The sequence below is a fragment of the Hydra vulgaris genome, chromosome 03 (assembly GCF_038396675.1).
Source record: "Hydra vulgaris chromosome 03, alternate assembly HydraT2T_AEP".
NCBI lineage: Eukaryota > Metazoa > Cnidaria > Hydrozoa > Anthoathecata > Hydridae > Hydra > Hydra vulgaris.
Genome location: NC_088922.1, coordinates 45832115 through 45847580, shown reverse-complemented (window position 1 = coordinate 45847580; position 15466 = coordinate 45832115). Strand labels below are relative to the sequence as shown.

Sequence of the window (15466 nt, the reverse complement as noted above, 5' to 3'; positions counted from 1 at the left end):
TCATAAAATATAAATATTTGAAGCGAAAAAACCCAGACCGTAGATTTTTTTTCTTTCTAAATTTTCTTAAAATCCTAATTCGCTTGTCCAAATTCGTGTAAGATTTTAAATAAATACGATTTTTAGGTAAAATGAACATCATAGATTAAAAATTTGATCTGTTCCGATCGTTAATTGGCGCTTTTTCTTGATAGCAAGTTCTTTTTTGGTCGGAATTCTTGTATTTTTTGTAAAAATTGATAGAAATATTGTATTTTGACAACTATATAAAGCTAATAGGTCAGAAACGATTAGAACTAGGATCTATAGTAAATTAAGGCACTTTTTCAAAAGATTTTAACTAAATTCATGTTAACGCCGATGAGCGAAAGTGATCTAAAGGCTCCAAAATAGTATTCTTTGTATTCACAATTAGGGGTAGTAAAAAGGATTAGAAAATTATATAAAAAAGAGAAAAATTCTTAATATATTAAAAAAACCTGAGGCGAAAAAAATTTAACATCTAAAGCTTTTGTTTGGACATTATGTCCAAACAAAAGCTTTAGATGTTAAATTTTTAAACGCCTATAAAACCATGCCAATTTCAAATAAATAAATTCGAATAATTTGTAAATCGCCTTAACTATACCGAGTATTTAAATAAAAGTAGCATTTAATAAAAGACGGAAATTTGCGAGTCGACCAATTTTTCAATAAAAGGTTATTAAAATTTCGGAAACTTTAATTTAACTTTCATTTAAAAGCTATCGATTTAAATAAGTTTTTTACTATTTGAATTTATCTTATGATAAAACTTGTAATATAAAATATGATGAACAATAATACGATTACCTATGTAAGAAAGTTAAAAAAAATTTTTTAACTATTTTAAAATTTTTCGTTTTGAAATACTAAGTATTTTAAATCTGAAATATTCAAAATCTTTCCATATAATTAGGGTTCTCAAACGTCTGGATTTTACAAAAATTACAGTTTTACGGATTTTACAAACCTGTAATAATTTTTTTTAGTGTTTTCCTTCGTAAAAGCCGTAATATTCTGGCATTCCTAAGTATAACGTATAGTTTTTTTTTATCGACTGTCGTTAAAAAGTTATTTTAGCAAGTTTAAAAGTTACAAGAGGATCTTGGAAATCGTCAAAAATGTTTTGTTAAAAATTAAATACTATTTAGCATTTTTTTATATTTATAATTTAAAAATGAAAATAAAAATAAAAGAAGACAATATATGTAACTAGTTGTTTAAACTTTTTAAAACTGTATTTAAAAGCGATTTACGCAATTAAAATAGATCAAAGTTTCAATATTTTACAACAAATTTATTAATTCATATAATTCATTCATTAAAACTGCAAAAAATTGTTTTTTGCTCTAGTTTTCTCTCAACAATATTAAACAAAGGAGAGAAGCAATTTAAAAATGAAAACTGACGAAAATTGCTCAAAATGAAACAAGTTGAATAATTATAATTAAACATTTATAAAATATAAAAATGTTCCTGATAAATAAAACAGAAAAATATTCCTATGAATAACCCAGCAAAAATAGAAAATTTTTATTGAAACTTAAATGTATTTAAAAAATTGTCTACTTTTTAAATGTCAGAATGTAATGACCTTTTTTTTTTTATTAGCCGCACCTAAATTCCCAATTTCGCTAAAACGCTGTATGAATTTTTTTCTGGCCAACACCCTGATATATATAATGTCCGGACTTTGTCGAATAAAATTCCGGTTTACGAGAAATTTCGAGAAATTTTCGATAAAAACTGAAAAATTCGGAAACGATAAATTTCTCGTTTCCGAGTTTTTTCGTAACGTCGGAATGAATAAAATATTTATAAATTTCTGTCAATGATTTTTTTCGAGTATTTTCGAAAAAAATCACTGTTTACAATAATTTTCATTTTTGACGACTATGTTTTTAAATACATTTTACTTTTTTTTACCTTTAAATTTTACAACAAATTTTTTATTGTTCTTTGTTTATTTTTATGATTTATTTATATTTTATTTTAATTAATAACTTTAGTTGAATTCACTTCTTAATTTTTTTGTGGTAAAAATTTAAATTTGATGTAATCTTTGTTTAATAATTTCTAGACAAATATTATTATTAATTCTAATTTAATTTTGTATAATAATTGAAGAGCAGTTTTCCAAAACTTGTTAAGTCCATTTTTGTAGTTTTGAGATATTTAGGTTTTTTTGTTTATGAAAAAACTAAAACTCACATGTAAATTTTTATAAGTTAAAAACATTCAAATTACTTACACTTCATTTATAATTAAGCTTTGTTAAATCTTTGTTTATTGTAAGCCACTTTTTTAGCCCTTTAAAATGTGTTGATTTTTCCAAAACTGTGTAAGTCCATGTGACTTAACAAGTTTTGGTTGAACTATAAAATGTACTAGGTAAAAAACTCTTCTATAACTGTTGGTTGTTGTGTTGTAACATCTTTTAATTTTACATAAAGTAAGTATTGTCTTTAAAAAATAACTGAACTTAGACTAAAGCCCTTTAATGATAATCTTAATTGAAGATAATCACATTAAACTTTTTATTTGTATTTATTTACAGTCATTTATTCTTCAAATGCAGTGATTGAAAGCTTAATATGATTACAAAATACTTAATTTTAAACAACATTATTACAGAATAACATTAATAACAACATTAATAACAACAATATGCAATAATTTAAATCTTCAATATATTATTTTTGGCTTTTTATTGAAAAATTTTTCAAAACACACTAAACAACAACACTATAGTTGCAATAAAATATAAAGTATCTAGATGTAATAGTAGTTGACAAGACACACGTCATAATAGTGAAGTGATAATATTAATATGTGGATTATGTCAAATGAAGCAAATTTAAATGATACAATGAACAGAAAATAAAAATACATTACATTTCAAAAAAATATAACAAAAAATATTAATAATAGAACAAACATCAGTTATAGGAAATTTTTACAAAAAAGATTCAGTGATATCATCATAGATCTGAACTTCCTCTCTTTCTCCTTCAACATTCGCTCCCAATACATCATTATAAAATGAAACTGCATTAGCTGGAATAGTAAAAAATGACATAAGTTTTCGCACATCATCAGCTTTAACTTTTTTAACTTTGTTTTCTGGGGTTAATTTAACAGCCTTTTCAAGCGCCTCGATTTTCTTCCCCTTAGCCAAAACTGTTACCGTTGTTGGTTCAGCATTGTAGGTTGTCTGAACAAACAGTGCAGTTTTAGTATAGGTTAACACTCGCTGTTCTCTCATTAAGAATGGTAGCTTTGATTTTAAAATATTTTTTGTTACCAACTGAAAATCAAACATCTCCCAGTTTATTCCAAATACGTGTAAAGTGCCAAATTCAGAAAAAATATCATAATATTCCTCTGGGGATAGAACATTTTCTCTTTTCTGAAGCATTTTCTCTATTCTTCCAAACACTCTATCTGGAGGCATATAACTATGCCCTCGAATAGGGAAAAAGTGTCCAATTTTTGTAAAAACTTCACTTTTTTTTTTTTGAAATTCATCAGAGTGCTCATTACAACAGAGTTTTTATTTTGCGATGAGCAAGCATCTGAAAAAAAGGCGTATAATTTTAGGACTCACTTCATTTTGACTGCACTCATCTTCAATCTTATCTAAGTAGTTCAATAATGCAGAAGCTACTTGATTGCTTCCGCGTCCACTTTGAGCCTCAAGCCATGTGTATATGTCCACATTTTGTTTGTCTTGTTTTGCACCCTGCCTTACAAATGTAAGGTGGTACAGCCATAACTGGCGAGCATAAAAAACTTCACCTACACTAAGCTTGGGAAGTGGTTGATTTTGCTGCATATCAAAGGAAATAGTGATTGTATCAGGCTGAGTATTTCTTAACAGATAAAAAAACTTTGAAGCACGCAGTTTGTGGACTCGCAAGTCAGTAATAAGCTTTTGCTTAGCAGCTGGTGTGCTTGCACTCTTAATTTCCATTTTTGTTGTCTCACAAAAAGAGCAGACATCAGTTTTAGGATTTCCAAAGCCTAAGTTGAATTTGGAAATGAACACTGAAAGAGTAAACTTTGATAACGAAGCTTTTTCATGTTGCTTAGATTTCCACGTACGCCACATTTTGGCAATAGACAGCTCTGGGGGAAGATACGACCTCACACTTTTGCCTCTCCCATAATGACTTTCTCTGCATAGATAGGTAGCGATAAAGTCTGTGATGCTTTTTGTTATCCTTATATTGTTGAGACTCTGTTTGGATCCACCTCTGGTCTCTTTAATAACAGAGCTTTCATTCTGGGCGTAGTTGCGCTGTATTCTCTGAATACGGTCTGCAGAACAACATGTAATTGATCTAAATGATTTAGAACATACAGGCACTAGGTCACCTGCACTGTTGCGCACAGTGTAGTTAAGTATTTGCCGGCGTGTTTTAGTCTGCAATGCCTTACGATGTCTTGTTCTAGATGGCATTTTACTCGACACATGCCTTAGAATGAACTTGTCTTGCTCAATCTTTTCTCCACATTGGTAAAATGCATCGAAAAATCCTAAAAAGAAAAGAAAATATAATTAAATATAATATGAATTATATTACAATTTTATTATATTAAATTTAAATATTACCATTAAAATATTATAAATATAAAACCATTTTTATAATAAACAATAGTACTTTATTAAAAACTAATAAAATATAGCCTATATTAATAATAAAATATATAGGTCTAATCCTTAAAACAAAAAGTTATTTTTTTCAATAATAACTAGACTCGATTATATTACTATAACTATAACTATTAGACTACTGTCTAATAGTAGATCTACTAATATTAGAAGAAACCAACCTTGTAAATCTTTCGAAACTAGGTCACCAGCCCTACACTGGCCATTACGATGTTGACAGCTTAGTATTGGCACTTTATCGATCTTTTTATATTTTGTACTCTTATCTTTTGTTTTCTGCCATTCTTTAATTCTTTTTCGTCCTCTACCGGGTGTTACTGGGGAAGCGAATTCATCAAGGAGCTCCGATACATCTACATTGTCGTTCAACACCATTGCAACAAAATGCTTCCACTGCGCATGCGCATAGACATAACGAGTTTTGGAAAGAATTCGTATCATGACTTACCAAGTTTTGGAAAAATGTCAATATTTTGTACTTACTTTATATTGCCATATAACAAGTTTTGCATGAAACGGTTTTATTCATTAAATAGACATCAGAGAGAATTTCCAGAAAAATGAGTTATCTCATTTTTTTCATTTTTTGACTTAACCAGTTTTGGAAAACTGCTCTTCAATTTCTAGTCAGTTGATAATTTTTAATTTTAATTTAATTTTATTAAAATTAAAATATTTCTAAGTTTGTTGAATATAAAGGATGAAGAAAATTTTGTTTTGTAAACCACAAGAAGCATAATCAACCCCAAAACCTCTAAAGAGAAGAAAATCATCAGAACAAGGTTCACAACAGAAAAAAAGAAGAGTGTCCATTAGACCAGAGGATTTGTTCCAAACCCAGTCAAAAGCCAGAGAAGGTCAAAGCTCAAATGCGGAGTTCCTCTAAGTGATATAAAAGATTAAAAAAGTGATAAAAAAGTTGAATTTCAGCTCCACTAATTAATTATTACGATAAATAAAGTTTGTTTTATCATAAAATATTTTTTTTATTTCTGTAAAAAGCTGTGGAACTAAAAACTAACAATTAGAACTGTTAATTTATGCCTTAGACTTTTTATATTCTATAAGCTAATTACTTCAAAAATTTTGTGGTAAAAAAAATTCGACAAAAAATGATAAACTTACAATTTTTTGACAAAGTATGATTGCCGAAACATTACGAACATTCTCAAAAAATTCGATAAATTTCCGACTTTCGAGAAAGATTTTTTTTCTCGAAAAAGATTTTTACCGTATGTCGGAATAAAATTTTTATTCCGTTCCAAACTAGTTTTTATCGAATCGAGAGTCCGGACACTATATATATATATATATATATATATATATATATATATATATATATATATATATATATATATATATATATATATATATATATATATATATATATATATATATATATATATATATATATATTTATATATATAAATTATGTTAGTGTATTCTACAAACAGAGTGCTCAATGTTCTAAAAGAACAGAGCAATAATAAAGCAATTTTTTTTACTAATTTATATATATATATATATATAGTAAAAAACTAAATAATTATAACACTCGACTTATTTAAAACATTACTCAGAGTTTCACGTAAATAGCGATCATCAGATGTTACAAATCTCAAAATCTTTTTTGAGATTTGTAAAAAATTTGTAACAAAATCATTTTTGAGATTTGTAACATCTGATGATCGCTATATATATATATATATATATATATATATATATATATATATATATATATATATATATATATATATATATATATATTTATATATATAAATTATGTTAGTGTATTCTACAAACAGAGTGCTCAATGTTCTAAAAGAACAGAGCAATAATAAAGCAATTTTTTTTACTAATTTATATATATATATATATATATGTATATATATATATATATATATATATATATATATATATATATATATATATATATATATATATATATATATATATATATATATATATATATATATATATATATATATATATATATAGTAAAAAACTAAATAATTATAACACTCGACTTATTTAAAACATTACTCAGAGTTTCACGTAAATAGCGATCATCAGATGTTACAAATCTCAAAATCTTTTTTGAGATTTGTAAAAAATTTGTAACAAAATCATTTTTGAGATTTGTAACATCTGATGATCGCTATTTGCGTGAAACTCTGAGTAATGTTTTAAATAAATCGAGTGTTATGATTATTTAGTTTTTTTTACTATATATTGCTCTACTTTGGTATTAAGCACTCTTTAACAAGAAATATTTACACAACTACTACAATATATATATATATATATATATATATATATATATATATATATATATATATATATATATATATATATATATATATATATATATATATATATATTCTTTTATATTCTTTTATATAGATTAACAGTGTATGCGGCGTAATAAAACATTACTGTTTATAATCCTAATGTAATATTTGGATTGTATATAATATTTAGTATTTAACCGTTTATCATAAACGGTATAAACCGTTTATCATAAACTTTATGATTTGAGATTTTTTTCATAAGCACTTAACATTTTGGTAGATCCGCTCTTACAAATTTCTAAATGCTAAGGTATAATGCCTTAATTTGCAATTTTACCAGTAGCGTAGATAGGTTTTTTTGTTTGAGGTAATTTTAAACCTGTCAATTGAAAATGGTTTGCAAAAAAATATTGTGATTAGACCCTGAGAACAAAAACTTATTAGTTCATTACCTTTAAAACCTTATTAGTTCATTATCATCGTCTCCAAATGTGAGGTGTATAAGTTTATTATTGTTTAAATTTTGTTTTAACCATTCTGAAGATTCCCATCATCGTAATTTTTTTCAAATTCAACATAATTATGAACATATAAAAGCTTATACTTTGTTTCTTACCTAAGTATTTTACGTACATAAGATATCACTTTCGAACATTTGAAAAATCTAGTTATAACCCTGATTACTACTCTGTTATTGACATTGGCTCAAATTTAATGATGCATGTGTAATGTTTTTCTTTTTTGGATTATAAGAGATTTATGAGGAAAAAAAAAAGGAAAAATGATACATATTACGAGAGATCGTCGGGCTATTTTGGAAGCATTTAGAAATAGCTGCTAAAATTCAAACGCGTAAATCAACCATTAGCATACATAGAAAAAATGTCGGTGACTGATATGAATGAATTAAAAATTTAATGAATTAAATTATTTAAGTTACAAAAAGCTTTGAAAAAAAAAGATAAAACTATAAAAATGGTAAAGTATAAATGTACACAAGTAATTATATGAAGCAAAAACAAAAAACAAAACAATGAATGTAAAAACTCATCGCTTATCCGTTAAAGCGTAAATACCTGGTTTTCGTCATTAACAATTAAAAAAATACCAACCTGACAATTAGAACATATTTTTGGAATCTAATGATTCGTTGTTGACAAAACTCTTATCGTTAAAAAATCAAATTTTAAGCCACTTTTTGTGGAAACAACACTTTTATGTTTTCCGAAGAAAAAAATTAAAAAAAATTAAGTTCGTTATTTTTTCAATTTTATTAACTCAAACCTTTAAACAATAAAAGTTTAATTTTTTTCAATTTAAGTTACAGAAAAATATTTAGTATTGTTAAAATATAAAAATTTTTTACTATGTTGTTTTTATTCAGAAAGCAATTAAAACCACTGCTATTTTTGGACTCTAAACTAGGTAATTTCAATGAAAAACACTGGGTAATTTGAGCATGCTCATATAACACAAAAATGGGATCTTTAAATAAAGTCAAAACTAAATACTTATATGCATTGTTTTTCAAGCAAAATTGGATTGGATTTTTAGCTAACATATTTTTCTTTATGAAAAAGTTATTTTTTTATTTTAGCACCAAAATTTCGCGCCAAAGGTTTATTCATGTGTGATGATATAATTTTAACAACGTAAAAAATTTAATAGCGTTTTAATTAGATGATAGCATTTAATTACTGCATATACTATAATAATAATTTACGCTAATTGTACTGATTTCTGTTATCACATATCCACATAAAGTCGATTCAAAAAATACAAAGCAATAGGCCGGGTGAATAAAAATGAGCAATTGCTTTTACTCAGTAACTGGTCAGCTTTACGTGAATAAAAACTTAAGGAGTTTTGACCATATATTTATTCACGTAAAGCTAAGCAATTTACTCAGTAATTGTTCAGCTTTACGGGAATAAAAACTTAAGGTACATTGCTGAAGTTTTTATTCACGTAGAGCTGACCAATTATTGAGTAAAAGCAATTGCTTATTTTTAATCACCCGGCCTAATTTTAACTTCACTGCTTACATCTAAGAAATTTTTAAATATTTTCATATTACCAAGGTGTTCATATTACCCTAATCTGCCCTAGTTTATGAATACGATAACAATGTTTTAGTTTAACAAAACAAAAATAACGTTATCAACTATTATTCATTTCTGAAGTAATTTTGAGACATGTCAAATGAGAGTAGTTTGCAAAAGTTAATGTGGTTGGAGTCTGTGAATAACAACTACTAATATTTTATTACTCTTAACTCCAAAATATAAGAACAAGAAGTTTATAAAACAATGTTTTATTTATCATAAAAGTTTTCATTACCGACATTTTTTGCAAATTTTACGTAGTTATGAACCTGCGAACGCCTAAACTCTGCATCATGCCTACGAATTTACTTTTTCAAACATCTAAAAGATGTCCTAGTTAAAAGCCTGGTTGCTAGTCCGCTATTAAGATTGGTATAAATCGTACTAAATTATGAACGTGCAACGCTTAGATAACGTTTTGATAAATTGCGCATTTCAAATAATTTTGTGCTTGCAAAGTTATTTAAAATGCGCAAGTTACCTTTGTAACTTGCGTATTTCAAATAACTTTGCAAGCACAAGGTTGTAGCTGTATAAGTATACCTGAATCCATTTTACGTAAAAATCAGAATAGCCTGGATATTTCACTTTCCTCGTTTATAGTTCTTGCTATTTATAACTTTATATTATAGTTAAGCTTCTTGCTATTTATAACTTTTCTAGTTTTTATTATATAAAATATTATTATGATAATAACTTTGATTTATAAAAAAATAAATTTGTACTTTTTATAATACCTCAATATCACTAAAATACATAAACTTTGAAACTCTTAGAAACTTAATACGTTATCTTAAAAAAGTACTAAAATTATTTTTGATTTTTAAGTTTTATTATAAACAAGCTTTGGCTAAGCGACACTCTTTAAACAACTATAACATTTTAATATGATAAAAAATTCATATTCAACGAAAATACCTTATCTAAATCTTTGAGTGTTTTATGGATTATAACATGTTTACGAAAAGAAGTATAGCAAAGTGGGTACGTCGGAAAAAAGTGAAAGTATTTAAAAAATGACGCTCAATATCCAAAGCGCATTGTTTCCATAGAATGGCGGTAACTTTGATCTTCAGCAATGAATTAAAATGATCCATTTAAATGTTTTATTTTAACGTATACTTTATCCACTTCAGTTTGTTTTTAGTAGAACATTTTGTTTTTTTATTTAATTATAAAATCATCAATTTGCATTTATTTAAACTTATTTACGTTGCAAAAACAAACAACAAAAATAGTACACAAGTGTTTTTATATTATAAAAACGAAAAAACGAATACTACTTAATTATTTCAGAATATTGTAACAAAAGCTTTGTGTTTGTGTACAAGTTCAACTCTTTTACATGATTTAAAATAGTTCGATTTTCATAAACCAAATTATCATATACAGTTGTATAATTTATTGCTGTCATGGTTTCAATTGTTTTACCCCTAGATTTTTTGTTGCCTTTAACTAGTGTTTTTGCACACATTATTTTTATAACGTTGTTATTGTCATTGAATTACGATTCAAATTTAATCTATTAGAAAATAAAATGCCTAGATACACTTTTTTAGGCATTCGTTTTTATACTCTACCTGCAATCAATTAGCTTTCAGCATCAATACATTTGCTCCCTACTCCGTCCATAAAGTATTTAAAAGCAATTGCATGGTAAATGCTTTTATATATTTAGCGATATCACTAACAAAAAGTGAGAAATTATTTTAAAAATATAAATTGGGTAATGTCTTAAAAGATATAAAAATTCTAGACTATCATATTAAATAACTAAATTTTCTCAAGAAAACTGTTTTAAAAATTATAAATCAATAGTTGAAGAGTCTTTTAACTAAAAGTCTAAACGAGTTTAGCCAAAAAAGCACATGCTTATTTTTGCAGTTTTTTAAAAGCTTTAACTTCTAATCCTAGGATTTTCTAAAGATCCAACAGCCAAAAAATATATATTATATTTGTTGTTACCAGTCAATCTTAAAACGAAATGAAATTATTTCGTTTTGAGGTTGTACGATCCTTATCACAGAGCACCAGAAAGTTTACGTCTTCTTCCTTACAAATGCTGCATATATGGTCAGAGCAAGATTAGAACCACGGAACTCAAATTCTGAAAAAAAAACTCTAACCAATGCACAAAAAAGTTTAGTTACACAAGAAGATCATTTGTCTTGAATAAAAATAGTCCTCCAGAAAAAAATTTCGCGACAAAAGCCATAAACCTATAAAAATGGTGAGATTAAAATAAATACCCAAAATTTTGTTTAAAAAAAATATTGCGAATTTATTTTTCTCTTTCATATAATATTATACTTTTATTTTTTAATTACTTTCATTTTATATATATATATATATATATATATATATATATATATATATATATATATATATATATATATATATATATATATATATATATATATATATATAAACATATATTGAAATTGTAACTAAAAAAGAATTGTAACTAAAAAAAAAGTTATCACAACCAGAATACTTAGAAACTAAAGTTTAAAAACGTGTTACCATATATGCATATATATATATATATATATATATATATATATATATATATATATATATATATATATATATATATATATATATATATATATATATATATATATATATATATATATATATATATATATATAAATTTTAAACAGCAAGTGAAACAGTTATCGCTGATCGTGGAATGAAGACTTTGATTAATTTTAGTATTGAAAGAAATTAACCATCGCTGGCAACGGTTCAAAAAGCCAAGTAATTATCCGAACTACCCTGAGAATCTTCAAACCGCTTGATTGATTACAACAGCAAGTATTCCTTTTAACTTCATTGCAGAGAATACTGTATTAAACATATGATATGTAAGAAATTACCCTTCAATATCAATTTTTAAGAACTATATTTAATAAGAGTAATCCTTTTTTTTATGTCGCTAGATCTGTTACGCTAGAATCTGATTTTTTTTTTAATTTTTTGAAGAAATTTAATGCTTTTTTGTTTGTTATTGTTTCTAAGTTGTAAGTACACTGCTTATTTGTAGAATAAATATGTTAGAACAAGTTTTAAATGTTTTCAATAGAAAATGTTTTCAATAGAAAACTCCTAGATGCTTGTACTATCATATCCCCCAAAGTTTTTCTCGGGAAAAGAGATTTGAATTAAAAGTCATTTTGTGACACAGCGATTTCTGGAAAGTTCCTATTTGATCTTATTAGATTAATAGTAAGCGTTTTTTCCCAAGATTCTGCTCATTGCAGGGGTCTCAAGTTAAACAACAAAAAATGAGTAATACAGCGGAGAAAATAGAATTAGCCTCACCTTTATTTTTCGTTTTAATTTAACAAAAATGGAAATGAAACAATGATTAAATCTACCCTATTTCTTACTATCTTCTACTACAATTAAAAAGTTTATAAATTGGTATGCTTAATTAATTACAATTGGAAAAAAATTAAAAGTATTCAATTTGTGGAGAAAATAGAATTAGCCTCATTTACGTTATATACAAGAAAATACAAAAAATATTTTGTTTTTAGCTCTTTAATACTTAGTATTGCTTCCTGAATTTTTAATGACTTCAAATATGCGACTTGACATACTAGCCACAAGATTTTAGATTTCTTTTGTAAGCTTTGAGTTATGGATAGCAGCATTGTCTTGTTAAAAAGTGAAACTTTCAGCCATCAATTCTTTATCATGTTCATGTAAACTAATTTCTAATAAGTCAATGTAGTCCTGTGAATTCATTTTGTTGAAATCCATGCAAGTGGTTGTTTTCCAGCAAAGGAAAAAACCCCGAAATCATAACAGTTCCACCACCAAAGTTACAACTCATTCGAGTTTCTTTTTCTTTTCGAAGATCGTGCCAGTAATATTGATAGCCATCAGGACCATCTAGATTGAACTTTTTTTCATCACTAAAGACAACTTGATGCCACTCTTCCTGCGAAGACATGTATTCTTTTGCAAATTGTAATCTAACTTCTTTATGACGAACAGTAAGTTTTGGTCTTGGTTTACGCTTTTCCGAACTGTGTTTGGATCTTCATGTAAAATTTATCTCACACGTTGAACAGTTACAGGTAATTGTAAATCAACACGAATTTGAGATGTAGTTATGTGCTGAGCAGCAGCACGACGTACAATAACTTGTTTAGTACGATTATCAATTTTACTTTTTCCACCACTTTCCTTATAAACTCCATAATTAACGCTAATCTTGAAGTAATTATTAACCACTTTTGTAGATCTTTAAATTTTCTTTGTAACTTCCCGATTAGATACATCTGTATCTTTACATGCTTTGATTACTGCTAATACTTCATTCGTTAAACGCTTACCACGTCCCATTTCAAATTCAGGTATCAAAAATCAAATGTTACAATCTTTATGAGCAATGATTTCACAGTCTTTGTTTAACTTACAAATAATAATAAAGTCAGAAATGCGTATCACCAGATCAAAATAAACAAGTAAACTGAAAATAATTATTGATGAAGCTAATTCTATTTGCTACCGCAAATATTAAGTATTATACATTTTATGGTTTTATCAAATATACCGCATTTTAATTATGCTATATTATAATCTAAAAAGTTGTTGTTTGTAACAATAATTATATAAGTGTGTATACAAAAGATGCACCGCACAAGTTTGCTTAGAGGTTTACAAAATATTGGATCAGTACATGGTGAGGCTAATTCTATTTTCTTCACTGTATTGTTAGTTATGAATTACTTATTGTTGACAGTCAAAAATATTATATAAATATAATATAAAGATCTGAAACATCAAATGATAATAATAGTAAATGACGATAATACTGCTCAAAAGAAGTTGCATTTGCTAAATTTATAAAAATATACAAATAACTAATTTCAAAGTCGCATATAATTTTTATTTGTATATCAAGTCAGCTTGAAATAAATATTTACAACTTTTACTTACATAAATGCATTACAAATGCTTGTACTGTTAGTATTTCTTAAGATTAACATTAAACACGTTAGAGTCTTCACAAGATTTAGATTCATTAATTGGAATAAATTAAAAGTCTTCTTTATATAAAGAATTTAAAAAGTATAAATAATATTTCCCCAAATTTCATTCTTGAATTTTACCGAAATAATTCTTTAAATATATTTATCTGTTTTAAAATTTAAAAAAAATTTAATTCATGTTGTTGAAGTTTTCATTCTACGTTCTTGAAAATAGATAAACAGAGTTCCTAACTTTTTAATGTAATTTATTTTCTAAAGTACGAGTCGGATATTCATTTTTTATGCTTCGTATAATTGAATTTTAAGAAGTCTTATAATAAAAACCATCAAAACAACTTTCGTACCAAAAAGTGTTATGTACCACTATCTGGCGAAGGCGGATCCAAAGGGGGTGTTTTTAAGGGTGATTGCTCCCCCTCTTCCCTCTTAGTTATTTTGAAAAGATTTTTTTTTAATATATAAATATTTAAATATTATATGAATACGGAAATAAAATAGGGTGACTGTTAAAAAATAATAAGAAATTTTACTAAAGTTTAATAATTAAAAAAAAAAAAATCAGTCTGTTAGGATATCAATGTGACGCAGTTTGATAGTTACATAGATTAAGACTGTAAGACTAATATTCTAAAAATTCAAAAAGTTTTATGATTTGTGGGTTTTCTTGATCACAAATCATTAAACCTGAAAATCCCCCTCTACTTATTTTACTAGATAGTCTGGTTTCATCAAACCAAAAAATCGTCCCCTTCCCTTCCTTCCTAGACGGTCTGGGTTTACCAACCTGAGAATCGCCCATCTGCGCTTATTTAACTTACCAACTTGACTGATGATTCAGATAGATGTGAAGATAAGCTACCAACTTGACTGATGATTCACACATGATAATTCACATAGATGTAAAAATAAGCTCATCTTCTCATAACAACAGAAAAATACTTTATAATGTTAAAGACATTTTTTTCAAAATTCAATATAAAGCAACTATGCAAAAAGTAGCATAAAATTTTATTATAGAATAAATAAAAATCAACATAAAAAATAATACATTTTTCTACATAAAAATTGTTTTAACTTTTACATACTGATTATTTTTTCTACCCGTTTAAGAGCTTTATCTTTAGCGCTCAATACTTAATTTCTATTGTATGAAATTTATATTTTAACATTTAAAAGTTTTATTGCAATGACAGTATTACTATATTGATATTTATCAATATCATAATACTATATCATAAATATATGGCTTCTAAAAAACAAATCGTAAAAATCATTTAGGAATTTTTTGTTATTAAAAATAAGCGAAGATAAAACATCATATACGTACGCTAGAACACGAATCAAAAGATGAAAATGCTAAAAAATGGT

At 26.1% G+C, this 15466-nt stretch overlaps 1 protein-coding gene across 2 annotated transcripts in view; it reads right to left on the bottom strand.

Annotated features, from left to right (window-relative positions):
• Nucleotides 1-10035, bottom strand: part of LOC136078198 (fibroblast growth factor receptor-like) — a 54929-nt gene extending 44894 nt beyond the window's left edge. Inside the window, exon 1 of one of the 2 annotated variants that reach the window (XM_065793409.1) lies at nt 10011-10035. The gene's annotated coding sequence lies outside the window, so the exon portion shown is untranslated. Of the gene's footprint in view, nt 1-7439; nt 7623-10010 lie in introns of those variants that run through there. The other variant, XM_065793407.1, reaches the window with a different exon arrangement.
• Nucleotides 10036-15466: the final 5431 nt, after the last annotated feature.